Source organism: Molothrus ater, chromosome Z (assembly GCF_012460135.2).
Source record: "Molothrus ater isolate BHLD 08-10-18 breed brown headed cowbird chromosome Z, BPBGC_Mater_1.1, whole genome shotgun sequence".
Taxonomy (NCBI): Eukaryota; Metazoa; Chordata; class Aves; order Passeriformes; family Icteridae; genus Molothrus; species Molothrus ater.
Genome location: NC_050511.2, coordinates 47438410 through 47462680, shown reverse-complemented (window position 1 = coordinate 47462680; position 24271 = coordinate 47438410). Strand labels below are relative to the sequence as shown.

Genomic DNA, 24271 nt, shown 5'->3' with positions numbered 1-24271 from the left:
ACCCCAACCTGAGAGGCAAGGCCCCTCACCACAAATGGGAGCACGAATGGAAAGCTTGGGAAGCTCAGCAAAGGAGAGATGCGAGTGCTGCACTGGGGCGGCAGTGTCCTGTGTGCTGGTCCCAGACTCCAGGGAAGGCTGTGCATGGGGCTGGACACTGGCCAGGAGTGACTCTCGCAGCAAGTGAGGTGCACTCCCATACTGGGTTTCCTGAGGAGCACAGCCTGCCAGGCAAATAGAGGTCTGTGCCAGCACTCCTGAACAGTTAAACATGGAAACTTGCTGTGCACACTGGCAGTGAGAGCCTCATTCAGCTAAAAGACATGGAGCCACAAAATGAAGGGATAGAAAACACCACATGTGATGTGGGCAGCAAGGAATGGTGAGGATGCAGCCTGAGCTGGATGGGCCGTGACACATTAATTTGTTCTCCTGATGAAGGAGAATTTAGAGTTGGTTTCCAAGAGAATAAGCTGCCCATTCTTGCCTTTGCATCCCCCAGATATCACTGGGAGTAGTGCAGATCTGTCAGATGCTTCAAAAAGGAGGAGCTGGCTTTTTTTGGAAACATGCAAAGCAGAGTCAGGCTCTTCTATAAGCTGAAAATCAGCTATGCTATGCTTTTTGGGTGGTTGTGGGTTTTTTTGGTGGGTTTTTTTTTTTGGTTTTTGTTTGGGTTTTTTTTGGTGTGCAGATGTTTGGAAGTTTGCATGGCTCTTGCTCCCCTGAAGCCTGTGAATTTCAGCACCTCATGAAAATCATCCGGATGGGTATCTTTGAATAGCCGTCAGACACCTCTGGCATGGAAATAAGCTCTATTTTGCCTATCAAATGCCCTATTTGGGCAGTCATTCAACAGTTTTGAGAGGCTGAATCTCTGGCAGGGTGAACATCTCCTACTCAGTATTTCCCAGGTACCGTGCTGGGACCAGTCTGCTCTGCTGGATCCCAACAGGTGTCACTGGCATCTGACAGAAAAAAGCTCCTGCTGAGGGCCCACAGGGTCAGAAAGACCCTGAGGCTTGTGCACAGGAAGTGTTACCTGATGACAAATGTTTTTAAGACAAATTACTATTTGCCAGAGTAGTAATTCAGTCCTCTTTACAACTACTAGTGAAACCTGATGCTTGATAGAAAATTATAGAATACAGCAGTTTAGAGGAAATTATTAGTTGCTTGCTTTGGGAGCTGGGAATTAATTATTTAAATATAATTATTTAATTAATTGCCATGTTGTGAACAAAATCTATAGCAAATATCCTGCTTTACTTCAATATGCCATGTGGAAAGAAGTAATATTTCTTTTTTTTTTTTCTTTGTTGCAGACAGAGCCACATTGTCCTGGAAAATGGCTTTTTCTAACTTACACATGGGATGGAGAGGGGACAGGTAATTTTGGCCAAACTGTAGTTAAGAGGTAAATTTCCCAGTGCAGGTGAGAGAAATTTCTTAGTGCTCTTTGTTGGCAGTGTTCTTCATGTTGTTTCACCCAAACATGGGTATTTAAAACGCTAACAAATTGCAGAGTCAATGCCCTGTAATTTACTAACCAATTCCTCATCCCAAAACATGCTCTGCACTGTGGTTCTTGCAGAGCACTCGCTCGTGGTCACAGACCGTGCATCAGCCAAGGAGGAAGATAAAGGGCAGCAAAGGCGCTGGTAGATGGGAGCAGTGGGTTAAGACTGGGAGCACATGAAGGAGGGGAAAGAGAAGTACCGTGGAAATGCAAGGAATGTGGAGAGGAAGGGTTGGGGGTGGAGCTGGAAGGATATGAAGAGCCTTTGACGGAACACTAGTTGGGAGGTTTGTTTTGTGGAGACAATCTTGTACGGGTAGATGGAAAAAAGCTCACCTAAGTTTTGTCTTCTCTGGATCTTGGGCTGGAATCAAATGCTCTCAGTATCATCACTTTAGTGCAAGCAAAAAAACATGAAAAGTAATGTCACAGCTTTCTAGGACTGGTCTACACAGACAACGAAAAGGAGCTTTTTGTTCCTTACTTTTTTCTTTAAACTAAGGTAAATCGGTAAATCACTGAATAACCTGTATTACTGAGCATTATTAAACAAACACTTGTTGCCCTTCCCTGGAAACGGCAGCTTTTAGCACGCTTTGCGTGACTCTACTTGATAACAGAAATAAGCTGTTTCAGTAGGTGGGTTCAGGCCTTCACCCAGCCCTTTTGGAGATACTGTGCCAAGTTTGTGACTCATCTTCGGGGCTTTCTGGGGAAGCCCTTAGCGACAAAACAGGTCAGAGGCAGAGCTGGGCTGCAAAGACTTCGGGTCAGAGCCTGCAGCAGGGATTGCAGGCAGAGACAAAGGCACAGCCACGGCGTGGCCCTGCGGCTGGAGGCAAAGCCCCCAGCTTGGAAATAGCTCCCAGTTAAAGCTGAGGAGCCTCTCTGGGCTCTTTCCTGCACTTGGGCGCAGCCAGGGGAATGCCTAGGCTGGAGAGTGTGTGTGTCAAGCACTGATCGAGGAAAGAAAAATTGTACTTAAAAAGGCCAAAGAAATGCAGCATTGTGTGCATGCATGTGCCCGAGCCGTGCGGAGTGCACCGCTGGATGTTAAACTACGCCTGGCAGCGGGGCGAGCTGTGAGCGCCGCTGCGGCCACAGATGCATTCACCTCGCGGGGGCTGATGCTGGGGATGGGGGATCGGTAGGACTCAGTGCTACATGGCCGTAATTCCATGCCTGAGGGATGTAAATAGTCTTTATTTAGAAAACAAAGTGTAAAGTGGGGATAGTTCGAGCTTATTGGCGCTGGCAGACAAAATCTGAATACTTTTACAAAGAGCCCCTGTTTTTTCCCCCTAGGCCCCTTTGTTCTCATTGCCACTCTCTGACCCTTCAGCAATCACCATGGTAATTACCAAGTAATGCCCTATTTACAAATACCTTCCGAAATCTGCTGGAGTTTTGCTTGAGCCTGTAACAAAAATGTCTCTCCCCAGATAAGAAAATGGATTCTTTCTCAAATTCAAGTTTTGGTTGTTGGTTTTTTTTTTGTTTGGTTTTTTTTTTTTGGTTTTTTTTTTTTTTGAACAAGATTGAAAAAGCAGTGAATAGCTGGCATCCTGCTGAAGTTAACAGATCTGTGGGGATTTACACTAGATAAGCGTCTGCCCAGCGTTTGCCTGCGGCAATACCTCTAACCAAAAGTGCGTAGGTCGTGGTAATCTGGAGAGAAAGAAGTGGTTTTAAGTTTTGTGCTGCTAATAAAAATAGGCAGGGCACTGCATGTATTTCCGGGGACAGCAAAAAGTTTCAGAAATCTCTTTCTGACTTTGGACAGTCTGGTCTTGCTTGTTCTGTGACCGGTCCGTATTTCTCTCGTGAAGCCTGTGCCACGGGACAGGTTTCCCAAAGAGATGGTGGGATCTCTGTCTGTCGGACTTTTAAAAATTTTACTTAGTCATGGCCCTGAACAAGCTGATCTAACTTGGGGTATAACCATACTTGAAATTTTTGTTGGAGAAGAAGCTTTGTCATTTCTGCAGTTCTCTCTGTTCACGTGGTAAAAACACGATTTCCAGGGGTTTCTGTCAAATCATCTCAAATCTTATCAATGATACAGAAAAGTGCTTTGAGAACACAAGCGAAGGACTACTCAGAATGCCAGGTGCTCAGGTTTTCTTTCTTCCGGCTGGCTCTGACAATTTTCCTTAGGCAGTTTGGGTATTCATATGCAAATCACAGATTTGCCGACCGTGCGGTCCCATTATCAGAAAACGGATCTTCCAGGTGATTTAATAATCACTTCCAGGATCACTTAATGTTTCGGACCTGGAAAGGGAAGCAGAGTGGCAGCATTTTGAGACTTTTGAGATTCCCTTCCCTTCACTCTGCTGTGAGACAATGAAATATTTGCTCTGTGAGAGTGGCGTGGTTTTGGCTGGGATCGAGTTAATTTCTTCAATGGTGGCTAGTATGGGGCTATGTTTTGGATTTGTGCTGAAATAAGTGTTGGTAACACAGTAATGTTTTTGTTGCTGCTGAGCAGGGCCTACACAGAGTCCAGGCCTTTGCTGCTTCTCAGTCACCGGACCAGAGCGGGGGCTGGCGGTGCACACGGGGTTGGGAGGGGATGTAGCCTGGATATCTGATCCCAGCTGACCCAAGGGATATCCCGCAGCATATGGTGTCATGCTCAGTGTAAAAAGCTGGGGGAAGAAGGAGGAGGTGGGGGAGGTTCGGAGCAATGGCGTTTGTCTGCCCAAGGCCCTGTGAAGCGCGATGGGGCCCTGCTGTCCTGGAGATGGCAACACCTGCCTGCCCGTGGGAAACCGGGAATGAATTCCTTGCTTTGCTTTGCCTGTGTGTGTGGCTTTTGCTTTACCTATTAAACAGTCTCTATCTCAGTTTTCTTGGTTTTGCTCTTCCAGTTCTTCCCCCTATCCCACCGGGGGGAGTGAGTGAGCAGCTGCGGGGGACTCAGTTGCAGGCTGGGGTTAAACCACAACAGAGAGTGTCTTTATTACTTTAAAAAACAGAGAACAAGGGAGAGATGGAAATTTAAACGTGAAAATAATTTTTAAAAATACCGTTTCTTCCTGTAAAAAGTGTTTATTTAGATGTGAACACAAGAAAAGGTCTGAGGGCAGGGATGGGCTAAGATCTGCTTGCAGTAAGCGAGCAGAAGATTCTCTGGTCTGGGCAAGGTGCTAAACACAGAGGTGCAGCCCTGACCTCTGCAGACAGCAGAAAGAGGGGGCCTCCGCAAGGTACCTCCCCTCTTAAGGCAGGAGATCACAGCTGGGCTCAGTGCAGCCTCCCTGAGCCCAGAGAGAAAACCAGGGCAGTGCATCCCATGGGCAGCACATGGTGCCCCCATTCCTTCCTGGGGGCCCTCGCAGGTCATTCAGGGGACACCCCCTCTGGGGAGTGGAGCAAACCAACATCCCTGCATGGACCACAGCAGCGAGGGGGAATAACTCAAAGGAAGGAGGATTGGTGCGTCCCCTTGGCTGGAGCTGCCAGCCCAGTGCTGTCAGTGACGCTGTGCCATGCTGAGGGCTCGGCTGTGCTGGAGGGATGGGGTGGCTCTTGCTGGTTCAGTGCAAATAGCTGAACACTGAAGGTAATTTCTTTCATTTGCTTCTTACACATCCTGAATGGGGCGTGTCAGTTTTTTCTCCTCAGAACTAGTCTGGGCAACACTGAGAGAGGAGTTGAAAAATTGGAGCTAATCCTGCAGGAATGACTCATTCTGGCATAGGATTTGCAGAGCAAGATGAGAAGTTCAGGTAATACAAAGGGAAATGGAGGCTGTAGTAAAACTCTGTGGTTTGGAGCACGACAGTTAAACTGCTACAAAGTCAAAGTTGGAAACCCCCTCCCATCAAATTGCTGAACTCAAAACCTTGGCAATGTCTAGAGCAAGACGATATTCAAGCACACCACTAGTTGCAGAAACTGAGACTCTTTCCCATGGGACCTGTAAGTTGGATTGCTAATTACCACGGGTCTGGAAAACAATTACTATTATTTCATCATTATTTTTAATTAAACACAAATAAAGCAATGGCCATCCTTTTAAAGTTGGACTTTGAAATATTTTCTGCACTTTTTAGCACGGATTACCCTGGCCAAGTCCAAACAGAGAAACACTGGAATTTTGACAAAGGTTTAAGGTAATTTTCAACCAGATTTCTCTGGCAAGGACAGTAAAGTAGTTGGGGTGAAAGCACAAGCCTAGCCTAAATATCTGGGCCCAGGAAAGGAAGGCTGGATTTCTACAAGGTATAATAGACATAGGAATATTTTTCCCCTGTGTCCTTTCACAAGTCTTTTAACTACTTTAGCTTGCTTTCTTCACCTGGTATCTTTGCAGACACATCCACCAGATTGCAGACCAGTAGCTGAAGAGAGCACACCTCCAGAGCACAGATTAGAGAAAGTAATTTTTCCATTATTATTTAAAACATTTCACCTTGTAAAATAAAAACGTTGGTGTGGTTACAGCAAAAAGCTAAAGCATCAGGGAGCCACAGAGGACACTTTTCCATCCCAGCTGTGAGAATCCATCTAGAACACAGCTTCTCCCACTCATTAGTAGAGATATGACACTTGCAGGAGAGGTGCACTTAGATGAAGACTAAGTTTTAAAGGAAGATATTTCTGAAATGCCCAGAACATTGGCAGAAGTGTGGCAGCCTTTCAGTAGACGGAGGTCCTGATCTACAAGCCCGGGTGGGAGAAAACCAGCTGACCTTCATGGGCAGACCAGCTGAGACCCGCTGGACCTCTGGGTGCTTATGCCTGGCAGCCAGTGATATGCTGGAGTCCCTGTGGCACAGCTTTGGCAGCAACAGCTTGTGTCTTGCTGCTCTTTAGACTTCGCTGTGGGCAGGTGTGAGCTGCAGAGTGGTCTCTGAAAGCAGCACACGGGACCTCTGGAAGCAGCAAACAGGATCTCAAGGCTTGCTGGAGCTGTCAGCCCACCCAGGGCCCGGTAGGGCTGGGCCAGGGCAGGCTCAGCTGTGCCTCCTCGGCGGGGCTGGTGCAGCTTGGGGCTGCTGTGCATGCTGGCGCATTCTCCCTAGGATTAGCCCCGCAAGGAATGTGGGGCCGGAGGAATGTCCTCCTGGTGCAACCTGAAAACCTCGGTCTGATACAGCCTGAAAAACAGGGTGGGTTGTGGCAGCTCGGCAGCGCCATGACCCCTTGGCTCCGTGGCTGGGGGCCATGAGAAATGATTTCAGGTGTTAGAACCCAGACTGGAGCAGTGGCCTCGCATGCTGCATGGCTGAGGTGCAAGCAGCATCCTCCACGAGCAAAGGACCTCAGGTGAGGGCACTGTTGGCAGGCTTGGACTCGTCTCCCAGTACATTCTGCCACTTTCTGTGACACCAAGGTCCTATGCCCCTACAGAGCAAGCTGGGCAGTGGTTATGGGGAAATGGGTTTTTCTTCAACACTCTGGGGCTTGAGGGTTCTTTCCTCTCTCTCTTACACCCAGCTGCTTAGCATAGCTGTCAGTGTAGATGCTGACCCAGCTCTGTAGCCACCAGTGCTTTTATCAGTGTGGCATCAGGAGGTGTGTGCTGCTGTGTGCCCTTTCCTAGAACACCCCTTGGGCAAAGAGGGTGTAACTGGCCAGGAAAGCCATGCTAGATGGACATCTGGCAAATTCAAAATAAAACTCAGTCCACATATGATGCTCATCCGAATTGATTCCTTCATAGACCTCAGCCTCTCCCCGCATTGCTTGCTTCAGAGACAGACCACAGTTGTTTTTCTGGTCCCAAGCCTTCCTGTAGTACCAGGTGTTACACAGCTTGCACAGCAGAGGTGCTGCCTCACCTCTCTGCCAAGTGAGGGGTGTTTCAGCACTGCACGAGTCTCCAGGGCCAGGGCTGGGTGTGGATATCTCATATCTCGTGCGGCTGCTGTGCACAAAGCTGTTTTCCAATGAGCTCATGGCAGGGTCAGCGCCAGAACCGGGGCAAACAGAGCGTAAAGAGGGTTTGCACCCACATGCTGGCCCCATGCAACCTGTATTTGGAAACTGGGACTTAGCTCCTGATCAAATTCCTGCCAGTTTATTGCTCAACCTCCTTGTCGAGGCAGGAGCTGTGTGCGCTACGTGAAGGCATTTGGCCTCATGCAGCTACACAGCAATATCTTTCCTGGCAGCTGCTGCTTTGGGGCTTTTTCCCCTCTCCTTATCTGGAGGGGCTGCCAGACACCTATGCGAGAGACTTAGGAACTAGTTCAGCATTAAATATGCTGGGACACTGAAATTCAGAGCTTCCTTGTACTCCTGTTTGATGTAGCCATAGGAGATCTCTCAGCTGCCCAGCTCCTGTCTGGGAAGCTAAACCAAGGCAAAAGCCCAGCTAATAGTTTAGAGACCCTCGAGATAGAAAGTTGCACTGTTGGCTCATGATTTGTGTAAGCCCACCTGCAGTCCTTTTGCACTATGAAGACCTAGGGACAGGTAAACCTGCAGAAGGAGGTAGGAAGGGAAAGAAGGAAGGAAGCTCTGAGGGCACCACAGAAAATCCACAGCAGACTCAGGGAGTGCCAGTAGATAGAAGTGTGGATCGCCCTTCCTTGAAATACAGACAAAAGCTGTTGCACATGGCCATGTGCTCAGGGATGACCCTGCCCCTTGAGCAGTGAGGCTGGACCATGTGACCCACTGTGACTTCCAATCTGACTCTGTGACTATGGAGTACCAACCAGCACAGGTGGCCCTGGGACCTGCTGGTGACAGAAGCAGCTGGGCTGAGCTGTCCCCTTACACCCATGGCCCCAGGCACCCTGAGCACTGCCAAAGAGAAGCAGAGGCTGACTCATAGTGAGCCACAGAGAGGCTGAAGCAATAGAACAGGATGGCCCCCAAAGGCCTCAGACAAGTCTTCCAGGGCAGATCATTGTTCTTTTCCTCTACCCTCATTTCTTTACTATTAAGAAAATGTTCTGCATCAAGAGCAAGGCATCACCTTCCCTTTTCACCCTATCTTCCCTCTCCTGCAAACCAACAGAGCAGCAATGGCTGTGGGGTTGCGATGAACAGTTTTCCAACTCCCGCATCTTATGTCCCAAAGAGCCTGAAACCTACACGTTGTCACCCAAACCCCTCAGCCAGTTCCTGGCATTATCCTGAGCACATGTTCCATCTGTTCAGCTCCTGTTTCCTTTCTGTGAACCAGTGATAATGGCTTCCCTTGTCTTTCCCCTGGAAGGTCTGGCACATTGGGCAGGTACTAGGTAGGAAACATCTGCATCCAAACCTCACCACTGACTCATTACCACTCAGGCCCTTAAAATGTTCCTGCACCACAGACTTTTCTCCCAGAACCTTTCCCAGCCTTCTAGGCATTAAGCCTAAGATGGCACAGTGCCGGAGGAAGACACAGTACTTTCCTAAATGGTGCCTGAGGTTCTTCTCTGTTTTTTTGGTGTTCATCATATTCCATTTCTTTGATTTTTTTTTTCCCTTCGTTTGTTTTGGAAGCCTAGAGGGCTTTCAGGAGAGGTCACTTAGGGAAAGAGGCTACAGAAAGGCAGACATTTCTCTCTGGTTTTCTTCTGAGTCAGAGTAGGAGGTTCAGTGCAGAAGTTTATGGAAGGACTTGGGATATATGTCTACTGCTCAAATAACTGTCTTGGTCCAATGATGGAAGCACAGGAAGCTTCTCCCAGGCAGCTATACCCTGTATTATGGTGCAGGACAGCTCCTGGGCAGATGGAAATCACATTACCACTGTGTGAAATCCTGGGGCTGAGGTGGGAAAGAGCACCTGCCCCCAGTGCTCAGAGCAAGTTCACTGGGGTGCCCAGCCCCTGCAGCCCACAGGCGTCTCCCCCAACACCTGCAGGAGCAAGGACGGGAGGACACTTGAGCTGCCAGGGCTTCTGGCCTTGTGAGTGGCTGGGACCCCACCATGGGCTGCACTGTGTGCTGCTCTGGGCCTGGAGGAGCTCCTGCCTGTTTCTGGCAGGACTTTCAGTCACAGCCAGAATAGCACAGGGCTCTGGGGGGGTCTCCTGGCAGCCACAGCTGCCCCTGCCAGAAGAGATCCATTGTGCCTGGCTTGCTCAAAGCACTTCTGGAGTTCTGTAAATGAAACCACCAGTGCATGAAATATGTAAATACTCCTCTGAGTAGTGATGCTGACCCTTGGTCCCTCTTTCTGGCCCACTGATCTTTTAATAGCTTAGCCTTAATGGAAGGGTCTGACACTACCTCCTTATGCCCTCCCACTAAGAGGGCAACATGTAGCCTGGAGGAGCAAGAATTGCTCTGTAAAAGGGGGGGAAGGTGGGAAAGGGTTGTCCATGGGCAAAGAAGGAGTTGGCATGGGGGGCCCAGTGCATGGAGTTTGGGAGTGCTGGGTTTGGGAGGGAGAGTGCTCTCCCTTTGGGAGGCAGAGCAACAGTACCCTGGGGAGGGAGTTGGTGTCCGTGAAATTTCCACTGCAGACACGTTCCTGGAGTTCTCCATTGCCCAGCAGAAGCTGGGTCCACGTGTCTGCTCACACCAAGAGCCCCTCAGGCACCATGTGCCCCAGCAGCTGCAGGGGAAAATGCCTGGTTTGGGGCTGGGCTGGGCTTTGACAGGGGAATGTATGCACAGATCAGTGCCTGAGCTTCATTCCCTGTGCTCAGGCTACATTACCAGCAAGCTGCTGAGTAACTTCTGGGTAGCATGAAACAATATTTCCCAAACCAGCCCTGCCCATGATTCATCAGAAGAACTCTTATCTTCATCATTCAAAAGCTTTTGTCATTTAAATGAAGGAACAACTTCCTGCCGGCTGGATGGGCGATTACCCAACACAAACTGCAGATATTCAAAGGAAGGGCCTGTGATCCATTAGTTGGCTAAGGGCTATTCTTCAGCCCAAGAGCCAGGATAATCCTAGGTGGGAACATCCACAAAGGGGTCAGCTGTTAAAGGAATTTAAGTGCCTTTACATTGGCATCTAGAGCCCTGCTGGGAAGCTGAACCCTATGGAAGACCTCCCGTGACCTTTTTCACAAGTCTTGGGGGAAGGCTTCTAAATCACTGAGGCACGTCTGAAGGCTTCGCTCTCTGTTTTCTCCATCACTGGGCTTTCAAACAATTGCATCCTTGTCACACATTTGTCAAAGAAAAAGGGGGAGATGAAGAAAGAAATTTCAATAGTCTCAGGGCTTTGCTTACGGCTGTGTTAATGCTGAATAGCACGCGGAGGTGGAAGGGATATCCTGAACAATGTCTGGTCTCCAGGCAGAATCCGTTTCCCATGACAGTGCCTTTCTGAAGCAGGAATGCCAGCATGAAGCAAAACTAGTTAAAGTAGTAAAGAAGAGATCTCTATTGTGTCCTGTGTGACAGAATAATCCTCCCTCAAGAGCAGACTGCTGTCTCTTTCCCTCCCATCTGTGAATTTTGGCTTCAATCAACTTCGTGATTTTTGCAAGGTATAAAATTAAAGTCCTACCCCTTAAAAGCAAACCAGCCAACCTTGCAGGATCTTCCCACAGACATGCCCACAACTGTGACTGTAGTTTTCCTGTACTGATTCTTAAAATGTCTGACTGCATTTACCTGAAATAAGGTTTCCTGTTAGGAGTTGCATTTGATAGGAAGAAACAAACATTTTCAAGATCTCCATCCATTCCACTGGTTAAACATAATTTCCCTTTCTCAATGCTTTATTTGCAGGTTATCACTGTGTTTCTCAATTTTCTCCTTTAAATTTCTCCCAAATTTTCTCTAAAGCTTTCCTTTCTGAAGTACCTGTGAAAAACAGCAGACAATTATTTAGACTTACCAAAGCTATCTTGCTCCTGTCTTTCCACCTCCCTGTGCTCTGTGCTTGCCCCCCATTTATGTTCTATGTTTGTACCCTGGATAGTGTGTCTTATCTCACAGCTCAGCCTCTTAAGGGTTGTATTAATAATTAATCACAAGTGTCATCAGTATTGTCAATATATATATACAGGAGTTGAATATACCAAATTAAAAGTGAAACGAGGCCTTAGTAGGGAAAGTGGGTTCTTCCTTCCCCTGCTGTATTTCAAAAAGCTACTGATTGTCATGTCCTTTCCACTTATCCTCTTTTTAAATTCCAGCAATACTCATTGTTGTTGTTGGAGGTTGTTCATAGTATGTCTGTGGTTCGGCCATCAAAGGAAAATAGTTTTGGGTTGTTTTTTTTTTTTTTTTTTGTTGTTGTTGTTGTTTTGGGGTTTTTTTGGGTTTGGTTTTTTGGGTTTTTTTTGTTTTTTTTTTTTTTTTTTTGTTTTTTTTTTTTGCGCTGAGAATGGAGAAAATCCTAGCAGTGAGTCTGGTATTTGTATTAAACAGTCTTCAGTGGAAAGGAGCATATTTCCAGGTCCGTGACCACAAGGGAAACGATGCACATAGGGGATGCCCAGCTATTGGAATCCATACTCACAGCTCAACAGACTTCATAAAGGATCCTGGAGACAGGGGTTTTTAATTTCATGTGCCCAAGGTGAGCACAAGCGCTGGACACCAACCAACACAAAAATGGGTGTCAGAGACAGCCCTGGGACCTGGCTGGGCTCCTGTGCAGTCCCTGCCCAGGAACGACTGGGCAGGCCTGGAGCATGCTTCTGGTGTCCTCACATTCCTGTCTTGTGAGATGGTTGAGAGATCTGTAGCCTGGAATATTTGGAGGGAAATTCCCATGTCAAACAAATGGCAGTGTTGGTGGGACCTTCTGTTTGCTGGTAAGTGGTACCCAGATTTGGGTCTGGTACTTGAGGCTTAAGTGACTTGTTACAGCCTTTGCACACAAGCAAAACAATTCCTCCTAAATTTCAAAGTTACACATTTCCAAATATAACAGCTCCTCACTGTTTATTTAGGAATTTCTTACATTTTTGAAACAGAAGTCCGTCAGCAAGCACTCAGATTATGGATCTCAGTTCATCAGTAATTTAATTATGTAGCCTTAAGATTCAGACTGCCTCTTTTTAAGAGGTATGCTCTAGCTGAAGCAGGTGGGTTTGGTAATCCTGTACCACAGCTGAAACTGGTCCATTTAGCTCTACATATAGTGATACTCAAAACCAGCCCCCTCACTGCACACAGGAGCACTATCATGACAGACAAGCAGGGTCCATACCACTGCTGGAGTTTCTAGATGCACACTTCAGACTATAAAGGTATGCTTTGGTGGCAAACTAAATTATTTCTTGAATTTGATCCAAACTGACAAACGGTTTTAATTGAAAAGAGAGGAGTAAAAGTTCCTGAAAGTGGAAACAACACATTTTTACATTTTCCAAAGGAATTCCTTTGCTTTCTTGTTTCACGAGAAGCTTTCAGTTTGAAACTGACCCTGAGCTGTTTTTATTTTCTTCTTCTTTTTTTAATTAGTGAAAAAACCCACTACCCTCTGAAAGGAAGAGGAAGGTTTCCTTTTGGTCCAAGTGAAGTGAAATAAGTAGCCTGGCTCACTTGCTGCCATGCACAGTCAGAAACTTGCCCTCTCTAGACATTTGCATGCTGAAAATCAGTGTTCACAGGAAGAAGAGAGTTCAGGAGAAGCAGGGTGAGATGGGTGCACCATTTCTCAGGTGGACCATTCTAAAAATTGTTTTTTAAAAACTTTTTAATTGCCAGTTCCTTCAAGTGTGGAGGGATGCAGTTTCTGATCATAATCCCACCACCATTGTATTGTTGTAACGAGTGGGCTGGTCTATCTGTAATGAAGAGCCCATCCATGGCAATTTAGAGCTGCTCAGAGAGGAACGCTCACTCCCATGGCTCACCTGTGGGCTGAAGTGGTTTAACTGAATCCTTCTTATGCATTTCAGTGAGTCCCCACTCTCCAAAAATTGCTGACAGTAGTGCATCCTCCATGTGTGGGAAGTGTGGCACAATACAGTGTGTTTGCGTAGGTACCAGTCCACTTGTGCTTCCATCAGCTGTAAAGTTCACCAGAAACAGCATCTTCCCCTACCTAGATCTTTGGCTACTTTACTTCAGAGTAATGCACCAACAAGAACAGATGTCTGCTGGATCTGTGTCAGGAATAGTGGGAAAAAGAACTTTCCACAGAGTTATTTTTTTATCCATTGCTTGCTTTTTAATCCATGTGACAAGTAGATCACAGATATTCAAGGGATACTTATTAGGCACCTAAAATGAGATTAAGTGGACTCGCAAAGCCATTTGGCTGCTATAATTATCTTCCTCCTGTTTACATTGCGCCTTTAGCTGAAGTTTGGGCAGGACTGATGAGAAACCAGGATCACTCATGGGTGTAAGTTAGTATTAGTCATATTTCCCTGATTTCTGCATGGCTGCTACAGATTTCAGATGGAAGCCAAGTGGAAAGGAGATTAAACTTAGTGTTGCTTCCTCCAGCCCAAGGTCTCTTACACAGTCAAGATGTTTCAGCACTTTTGGGGCGGTCCATATGTCATTGGGGTTGTTGTAGGTCTTCATATGTGATCTCCTGGCCATCTTCACTGCACTGTCTGTGGTTCCTGCAGTTTCTTGTCAAAGGATGGGGAACCCATGCCCCTCTGAGGAGTATGCTGTGGGGGATAAGCTCAGAGGGCAGTTGCTTGGCTCAGTTTATGTGAGTAAAATGCCATGCATTGTGATGGAAGAGATATCAAATAGAATCTTAACAGAGTTATCCCACTTTTACAATAATGTCAGGGGATGAGATGAAAAGTGCGGTACTGATACATAGATATAGCTTACAGTTTCTTTAATGCTAAGACAGTTTTGTTTGAAAGGAGATTGGGTTGCAGTGCATGGACACAGTCCCCATGCTGCTGTCCTAAGGGTGAACAGTAATGGGAGTTCTGTTTGAGAGGGAGGTCCTAAAATCAAGTGGGCTTATGGCACTTAGGAGAACGGCACAAGACTGGTGCCAAACTCCACTTTGTTAGCCCTGGATTTAATAGATAGGCACAAGAGTCCTCAAAATTTGTCCAGAAAAGTATATTTGGAAACAGAGGCCTTGACTGGAAAAACTGAGACGTCTGACAGAGAGTATATCAGCAAGCAGAAGGGATGACTGCACATGCATGGGGGTGTGTGCATAAATTTTCCATTTACATAAGGATGGTTGGCAAAGGCTCTCTGAGCTCTAGAAAGAGAGAGGCCCAAAAGCTCAGATGACATTTGCTGGAGAGAAGAGAAAGGAGCTTGTGGGCAGACCTCAAACACATGCAGTGTATTTAGCTTGTCATGATAATTTCTGATGCATTTTGGTTGTGAGGGGAGAAATCCTGGGGAGCGGAAGGCAGCTTGTGCTTGTGATACCAGACAAAAGTGAAAGACAGCTAATGTACTGTAGGTGGGTCACCACCCCTAAATATGCCGTGGGTGCAAACTCCCTAAATTTAAAAATCTGAAAAAGTGAAACCATCTGTTTGATACGCATTCTGTAGCAGCAAGGATTACTCTGTGTGTGTGTGCCACTGTGCCGGGAGAGCTGACAAAAAGAAACTGGCAGCAAATCTGCAGTGACCAGCCAGAGCAGCAGCCTGGGATAAGACAGCATCCAGCCCCCAGGACTCTGGGGAAACAGGTGAGGAGAGCTTGGAGTTATTACACTTCAGGAGAGGACTTGTTACTCATTGTGTCCTGTCTCTCCGTTGTCCACTTCCTTTGTCTCTTGTGGGACATGGCGCCGTAAAGACTTTTGAGTTTAATATCCCTGAGACTGAAGCCAGCATAACATCAACAGTCCTAAAATTTTATTTTTGTTGGTGTTGTTGCAAGCAAGAGATGCCAGCTGCTGGGTGCTCCAGACTCCCTCTCAAGGCACTGGGCTAGGACAGACTCTGCTGCAAGAGAGCATGTTGTGAGCCTCCCTGGGAAGTTCTTCAGATGCCCGTTCTCCTCCAGTGTTGTATCACCTATGTCTGCTGCCTCCAAGAAACCACAAAATGATCCTCAAACTCCTTCCCTACAGTTTCTGTCTCATGGGGCTGAGATTAGAACATGTTTCAACTTAACATCTTGCAACTTTGCTGGCTTCCCTCCCAAGGAAAAGGTGTGGAACAGACATTTAGAGAGGTCTAGGAAACGCTCAGGCAGAGGGGAGCAATCCATCACTTTGTTGAGAGAGAAGTTCCTCTCAAAAATGGCAAATCCTTTGTTAAAAGGTGATAAACTTAAGGTATGGGGGTTTTTTGTTAAAACTAGTTGAGAAGTTTGTGCAGAATTTGTTAAAAACCATTTACAGTTGTAAAACAAATGTTTAAAGACTAACTAAAATAAAAAAGAGGTATTCCAGTGAAGCTCAAACTCAGCCTTCCACACTCATGGAGAGCCACTTCCCAGTGGACTGAGCTAGCTGCAACTAGGTACTGCCAGATGATACCCCAATGGTGCTGTGCTCTGCAGTTTCACTAGGAAACTGGCTCACACACAATTCTGCGTGGGGGGATCCTTGCCTGAGCTGTTCCTCCAGCTTGCTGGTGACTCACAGGCATGAAACACAAAATTGAGAAATATGCTGCCAGTGACAGCCCTCTTTATCTCCAGACCATGTCTGTAAGGCTCCAGAGCCTACCTTGATTATCCCAGCCATGCCTGATCTCTCACTTGTCTGTTCACCTCCATCCTTCTAGAGGCATACAGCAATGCCATCACTGGCCAAAGCCTTATCTTTTTCCCATCTGGGTTTCTCTTCCAGGAAAAAGGATTGTACCCAGTTCCTTCTTGAGGAGGCAAGGAAAGCCAGGCCCCTCTGCTAGTGTCTCTCACACCACATAGGCCCAGGAGGGTGCCATCTCTGCTCTGAAGCAGTCTCTGAGCTCCAGGCCTTATTAAATAGTAGAGGAAGAGAAGCACATGCCTACCACAAGGTTTCATATTCAGCCAGTTAGCTTTGCCAACAGCTTCTACCTGTGCTCTCTGCAGCAGAGAAAACTGCCTAGGTTTCCTGATTTTCATTCCACATGCAGCCTGTAGTGCAGCATTCTGCTGCAAGCTCAGTGTATCATTTCCAAGTCAATGGAAACTTCCAGCTGAGCCGTGCACGGCAACTTCACTGCTGCCTTTCCTGCTCTGCAGAAGCCCTTGTTTCTCTGTGCTCTTCATGCCTCTTCTCACCTGCACAGAACATGGAGAAATCACCAGCAGCTGAGATCTGAGGCTGTTTTGGCTGCTGCATCATGACTGTTCCTCCAAAGATCAGTGGTGTGACAGGCTTTGCTATATAGAAATCAAACACCACTAGCATGCGTGACATAATTTTTTAACATTTTTAACATGAAGCACCTGTGGTGAAAGGTTTAGCTTTGCTTTCTGAGGTCTTTGTATCAGTCATCAGGGGGGTGACGGGAAGGACAGCAAAGGAGGAGTATGTGGCACTTCCCTTCTCAGCAGGAGGCATGTGCAGACCTACATCCCTACATCTCCCCAAGCCTCTTACAGGATCCTGTGCCACATATTGTTGTTGCTTGTAGGATGGAGAGATGAGCTTCAGAAGGATCGCTATGGAATTCATTGAAGAATTGCAGAAAAGTTTACATCTGGTGGTCTTAAGCCCAACTACCAGATCAAAGCAGTGCTGACAAAAGCTAGGTCATGCTGCCCAGGGCCTTACCCTGTCTGTCTGGGGAATCTCTGAGGACAGACATCTCACCACCTCTCTGGTGCCTATCCTAGACCTGCACCAGTCTCATAAAAAGAGGTTTTTTTCCATATGTCCAACAAGAATTTTCCCTGTTGCAGCCTGTGCCTATCATCTCTTGTCTTTTCCCCGTGGACCTTATCAATAGTCCGTGTCTCTCTCTCCCATGTAACCCTGTGGGACAGTGGACTGGGTGACAGCAGCTTAGTACCCTCTTGACCTTCTCCTCTCCAGGCTGAACAAGCCCAGCACCCTTCTCTTCCATCATGGGTCACTCAAGTGCAAAAAGGATAGCTTCTGACCACTTTCAACAAGAAAGTGAACCACCCCGAAGAAGCAGCCCAGACACCCAGCCAACATCCCACCCAGCCAACCCACCCACCACCATCAAGATCAATGGAAATGTGCTGCAGAGAAGTGGTAATCCCCTGAAAAAGCCCACTTAAACTCCCTGTAGATTTTTTTGGTCTCTTATTTCTGTCCTTCTCATACTCCTCTTTCTGGTGCTTAGCTCTGAAGAGACACACTGCTCTCTGTGTGAGCAGAACAGGCTGCATTACCATCCTAAGAACACTCTGTCTCCAGCAGATCCTCTCTCCAGTCTCCACTTGCATGAGCTGTTGAGTGGTTAAGTGTGGATTCAAGCCTCCTTGTCATAGCTGGCTAGGCAGGCATTTCCCTGGCGACACCGTGTGTATCCTGCCGGAGAGGTGAAGGCCCTTGAGTTGGCTGGAGTGGGGGACCATGCAGACCTCCGGGACTTCTGTTTCCCACTGTGCTTGACTACAAAATGTGCTGTGGCCCTAATCACACACAGCTTTTGTCTGTGACACAGTAGATATAATGTAAGACACAGCCTTTCCTGAACCAGAGAAGGACTGTTAAGACTGTTTTTCTGCAGCTACTTCTCCAGGATGAGCCATGAAGCATACCCTAGTGAGTGAATAGAAGGATTTAGCTGGTTTCAGTGCTTGGGAGTAACTAGTTTCTGCTGAAATCACTGGAAACTCTCACTGCCACATAGATCAGGGCTCCAAAGGCCATGGTTCTTCACACTAAGGTGCTATAACAAACTATCCTGATGCATCCTAGCAGGCTAGATACCAGACCGCTAAAGACTGCATGCCAGAAAATTCCAGGTAGTTGATGATGCCAGTCTCATTTCCAAAAGCTGCCAGACAAATCAGTGGGAAAACCTGAGAAAGACATTTTCATGTAAAAATCTTGCCTCTCTCATAACTTTTTTATGCAGGCCACATTTTGTGTTGCTTGATTGTCCAAGGAAGGAAAAGCACAGAGCATTCAGTGAGTATATCTAATGTGAAAAATGGTATTTGGGGAGTGCTCAAATAAAATTGAATAGGGAGGCAGACATTCTCTGCAGCATGTTGTGGATGTCAGAGACAGTTGCTGCAGGTTTCTTGCGCATGCTGCAGAGAAGGTAATGCAGGACTACAATGCATTACAGAGGGACAAAGCTCTTCTGGCTTCTCTGGTTCCTAGGCTCCATCGTCTTTTTTGTGATTTTTTTCATTTTGTAACTGCAGGAAAAAAAACTTCCTTTGAGAAGGTATTGAAAACAGAAATATGGATCTTTCTAAACTTTCCAGTTAAATATTTACTGTCCCAGACAGAAAATGCTTCATTCATCGTCCGAATGCCCCCACCTGGAAAAGAGTTACAGAGCCTCAGAGATCTTTCAGCAAACAAATTCCTTCTCATTACTGGCTCTGTGGGCATGACTGCTCTCAGAAAACTTGAAAGTCAAGCTGCTCCGGAGTGCTGCCCATACATGTTTACCTTGTATTCCAGCTTCCCTCTTCAGACTAAATCAGGTACTTTTTGTCTGGTTTGCCTAAACAAGTACAGCCGAGGAACAAATGCTGGAGCATTCCTGGGGGTTCAGCCAGGCCAGTCCTGGGTTTCTGACATTCATTTCTGTATGATTCCTGTAAACTCCAGGTTAATCAGCAATACCTGCATGCTCCTCAGCACCACACAGAGATATCAGAAATGCTTGTATATTTTTTATGTGCACTTGACCTTACTCCTACACCTTGCTTCAGGCTTGTTCTCTCACATGAAGTACAGCTGACATCTGCAAAAAACTACTTTTTAACCCAAGGTCAGACTGTGGGCTGCCCTGCCCAGGGAAGCAGGCATTTTAGGTCTTGAACTTGAGCTGCCAGTCTCTGAGAGGCCATGGGGCTAAGCTGGAAGTTGCAAAGGTGGCCATGAAGGGCAAGCCATTTCCACTGCAGCCTGGACTGCTCCTGTCAGAGCTTCACAGGAAGGAGCACAACCCCACAGTGTTCCACAGAAGTCTGGTCATCATCCCCCAGGCAGAAAGACGCTGCGTTCGGCAGGAATAAATAACTTTGCATTGTGCTGGGTGGAGAACATGACTGCAGTGTGATGAGAATATTTAAAATACTGAATGCACCTGAAATCAGTGCAATAGGCTAAAACCATCCACACCACAACTAGTGAACTTGTGAGCAGTGAGTGTGCTGTGTTACCAGTTTCAGTGAAATTTCAAAAACTGAAATCCAATTCTTCTTCTCTCTCAGCAATTCAGAGTATTTAATTCCTCAGATATTAAGTTATACTGACATATTTCAGAGCATCACAGAGAGAGCCCATGTATACTTCTTCTCGAATGATAATGTGAATTCATACCTGATATGATTACTGTACTGTTGGCTGGCTGGAGTAGTCCTTGGGAAAGATCTGGCCTACAGATTTTGCAGCATTGTGCAACAGATTTTGCAGCATTGCTCTACAGTTAACGTCTGCAGCTTGTACCTATATTGGAAAGCAAATGGCAACACTGCTAGCAAATAGTCATTTGCCTAAGCCAAACAGGTTTCTGTGCAGCTGGTCAGTACTTAGAGCCACAGCGTCATGACTTCCATGGTCAATGCCTATTGAAGAAATCCATGCAATCCTGAGCATTTTGTCAGTAAAAAGAAAATAAAGGATGGGGGTGGAGAGAGATGAAGCCAAACTAATAAAGGAGAGAGTGGGACCTGTAACAGAGAAGTAGCATGCTTTATTTACACATTTGTTCAGTGCTGACGGGGAGGGGGGTCAGACAGCTGTGCTGCCAAAGTGCCAGGAGGAAATCCTACCTCTAAGTATCATTCTCTAACCTGTCCAGAGTCCAGACGTCCATCACTAGTGTCCACCACAAGGTCTGGACTGCCCACACTCCTGCTGCTTAATGCCTTGCATGGCAAACAGCACCTCCTTCCCGTGTGGGCCCCTGCTGTTCCCTCTTTCACACGAGAGAGGACATGAGCCATCATTGCAGGCACCAATTCTAGTCTGTATGAACAGACCAGTGCATACAGCCATAGAAGCATTAGAGTATCTTCAGAAAAACCTTTGGTTCTCAGGGTGGCCACAATTCCTGTGTACACATCAGGGGTGGGAGCAGGCATCATTTGTTGGCAGACTGAAGAGAGATCAGTGCAAGGCCACAGATATGGTGGGTAGGTCTGGTGGAGAGGAGGGATGGAAGGAATCAGGCTTTGTTGGCATGGAGAAGGGATGTCTCAGGGAAGCCGTAATTGCAGATGTCCAGTGACTTACAGACAGCTACCAACCTTCTCTCGGAAGTTCACAGGGATGTCTTGTTTTAAAAAGTCTTGTTTTCACCTTTGTCATAAAGGACAAAGAGGGACACATTGCAGCATAGGAAATTCTGTTTGCACATAAGGAGTGAAACAACAGTGGTGCAGCCCTGGGACAGGGCCAAAAGAGGTGGTGGGACGTCCACAGCTGGACATATTCAAAATTTAGCTGGTCAAGGTGCTGACCAAGCTGACTTTGTTTTGAAGGCATTTGAGCTTAGAAAGGGGAATGGGAATAAAGACCTTCAGATGTGCCCCCCACCTGAATGTTTCCATGATTCTATGTGCACAGCCTGCAGCTCCCAGTCATGTGTTAATCATGCCTTAAAAAATAATTTCTGAGTAATCCTGAGGATTATTTACGTGACCCTGGGGCTCACTTATGTGAGTACCAAGTGTAGGACTGGCTCTTAATTGAAGAGCTAAATATACATCAGCAGCCCAATGGGATTACTCAGTCTGCAGCAGTGTCTGTCAAATTGGCATGTGTGCTTTCCATTCATTCCTTTCAGAAGTTGCTCTGATACAGCATTTTCTGCAACATAATGCGTAGCTACCTAGAAGAATTTTCCATGTGTTCCTGGTAGGAAGGAAGGTCAGGTCTACTTTCCATGTGTGTTTCAGGTTTGTTTCATGTCAGGTTAGAGAACTGCTACAAATCAGGTTTTACATCATTGACTCACTGTTGATCTCTGTTATCAAAATGTTTGTATGCACACACAGGAATCCCTAGGTCACCTTTATTGGTGCTTAGTGATTTCTTGTGACTGGGTCTCCTCAGCACATCTGCAACCAGTTTATCTGCCTCAGCTTTTATGGACCAGGAAAGCCACTTTAATTTTAAGCAAGCTAGTTTTCTCATTCTTATGCACTCACAGATTTTCCCTTACCCACTCTCACACAGGTGTTCACAGGCACGGAGAGCTCTATGCCCAAGCAATCTGTCCAGGATCACTGGGGATGGCACAGTAGATGAGGGACACCAGGTATGAAGTTTTTCATTAGTCTCCTGCAGCCCCCTATTGGAGGCACCTCTTGGTAAGTTGATTTTTGGGCAGGTCTTGTGTACTCTCTAGGATGCAGGTGTTGCTACAGAGGGACAGTCTTGCCTCAGCACTCTGTTTTCTTTCAACATCATTTCTCCTGGGTTTGGGTTTTGTGAAGTATCAGAAAGAGGCAAGACAGAAGTGTGTTCTGGGCCCTAGTTGCCACCCTCCTGTTGTGAGAGCTCTTGTTTGTAAGTCACCACCTCATCTCAGCACAGGCCTCCTGGGCATGGCACAAGAAACTGCATTCAGTCAAAAGAAAGTCTCCATTTCAACTTTAGGCCTGCTAAAGAGTCCTGTGAAACACAATTAAAGGAGCTCAGAAAAGTTCAGATTGGAAGCCATCTTTGGAGGTCCCTGTTCTAACAATCTGCTCTAAGCATGGCTGGCCACAAAGCTAGATCAGGTTATCTCCAGTGATGGAGATCCCACCATCTCTCTGGACGATGCCCAAGAACTGGATGATGATGCGTGATGATTTCATCTCTGTTTCCTCAGAAACTCTCTTGGATTGAATCTAATTGGGGATGCTGCCTGATCAGAGCAATCAAGCAGTGGATGGCTCCACTGGCTTCCAAGGGCCACCCAGGCCCTGCTCAGCCCAAGTTCACTGCTGACATGCCTTGCTCTCCACCAGGACTGCAGCCCTTCTGTCCGGACTGAGGGCCTCATTCACTGCTGGGCTTCTCAGAGCCATGGGCAGGACACCTCCTTTGCTCACGTTGTGCTTCAAGAGCTTCCTGGCACCCCATTTCTGCAGCCTGTTGGGGCCCCTCTGAAGGGCTGTGTTCCTCTCCAGCTGCTCCCCAGTGTGAAACAATCCCCAGTGCCCTCCATCCCCTCTTCTATGTCGTTCCTCAAGATGTTAAAAATATTGGCCTCGTATTAAACCCTGAGAAACTGTACATGTAGCTGTCTCCCAGCTACTCTTACTGATGGACCCCTGTCCTTAAACCTGACAGCCCATCCAGCTTTTCACTCATTTAACAGTTCACCTATGAAATCCATAATTTCATCTTTTCAACTTCAAAAGTAGTGATCAAAAATTCCAAAATAACTTTTGCCAGAAGATTTCCATTCCTAAAACATCATCGTGTGCAGACAGGAACTTTGTTTTTGTCAGTTTGATCCTTTGGTGCTGGCCCAGCCTAGGGCCAGCCTAGGGATCAGCACATTGGTTTTGTGTCCACCATCTGAACACCCTATTATTGTGATAAACTACACCCACTCATCATTTAATACCGGCACCAGCAAAAGGAGTTTTTCATATGTGAAAATTAACAGGGAAATCCGTCTTTTGTAAACTCCTAGAGTTAGAAAGTTCATGTATTATTGATCAGACAATAAAATAGGTATCATGAAGAAAAGAGACTGACAGTCCCCTGTAAACATAGTTTTACTAATTAGGAAAAAAAGCAGCATTGATGCTTTTATTATCTTGGGATAAAAAGTGAGCTACTGGAAGGAGTTACAGGCAACAAAGAAACATGGCTTTATCTGCAGGTTCGGTGTGCTTTAATCTGACATCCTGACAATGCTGTATGGTGAGTAATACCTAGAGTATGTCTGCCAAAGCTCTAGTGCCAAAGCACAGAGTCTACCTGTCACTCAGAAAAGGCCCAAATGAATAGCAGGACGCTAATCCCTCGGGCACCACATTGCCTGGTGCATCTGTTTGCTACAGCAGGGAGGAGATGATGCTTCCTTTCAGATTACCACAGGTGTGGAGCTCCCACACACAGCGAAAAATGCACCACTGCTAAAGTTTTCTGGTAATGGAAAGTAACATGCTTAAACTCCCAGAACACTTGCAATTCACTGTTTCAGAACTAAAACTTACTCATTTTTCTCAGGATGACTCCATACCTCCATGCATTTCGAAGTTTGCTTTGCTATGATGAAGTATTATGTGAGAAGCTTAGACATTGTTTCTTTGCATGCTTCCCTAAAACCTTACCTGTTTTTGTAGAAAAAAAAAAAAGCATGTAACTGACAAAGCCTATGAATACTGTGAATAGCTCATAAGACTAGTGAACACCGTTCTGAACTGATCTGAACCAATAAACCCCTTTTACAAACTATATATATGAAAATTTTTATTTTTACTTTCCAGGAAACATATCTGGAATTGTTTTTACACCCCAATAAAAGTTGAATAAAAGAGAAGATGATACCTCTGTATTTGGTCTTTTCTGTAAATCATTATTGTGTTCATTCTGGTGCTTACTGAGCAGGAAGCAATACTTACCCTCTCAATCAGTATTTCAAAGAATCCTTTACAGAAGTTTCTGAAAACACCCATCATTACCTTCCCCCTGAAAGGGGTGGTTCAGCTAGGCTTTTTCTATCAGTTTCTCACTTCAATCACCTTTATTTCCTTAACTAGCCGTGAGCACTGTGTGATCTGCCTGAATAGCTTCGAATCTCTGCTAGTAAATAAAGGCTGTGGGTTTCACCTATTAAAAAAAGACAAACACATTTAATTGTATCTAGAATTACTCCATTGCAA

General features: G+C 46.4%; 1 long non-coding RNA gene across 1 annotated transcript; it reads left to right on the top strand.

Annotated features, from left to right (window-relative positions):
• Positions 1 to 1324: 1324 nt before the first annotated feature.
• On the top strand, positions 1325 to 23928 carry LOC118699796 (uncharacterized). Its single transcript, XR_004982121.1, has 3 exons — positions 1325 to 1389; positions 21621 to 21702; positions 22261 to 23928. It is a non-coding gene; the product is annotated as an uncharacterized LOC118699796 (long non-coding RNA).
• The last annotated feature ends 343 nt before the right edge of the window (positions 23929 to 24271 follow it).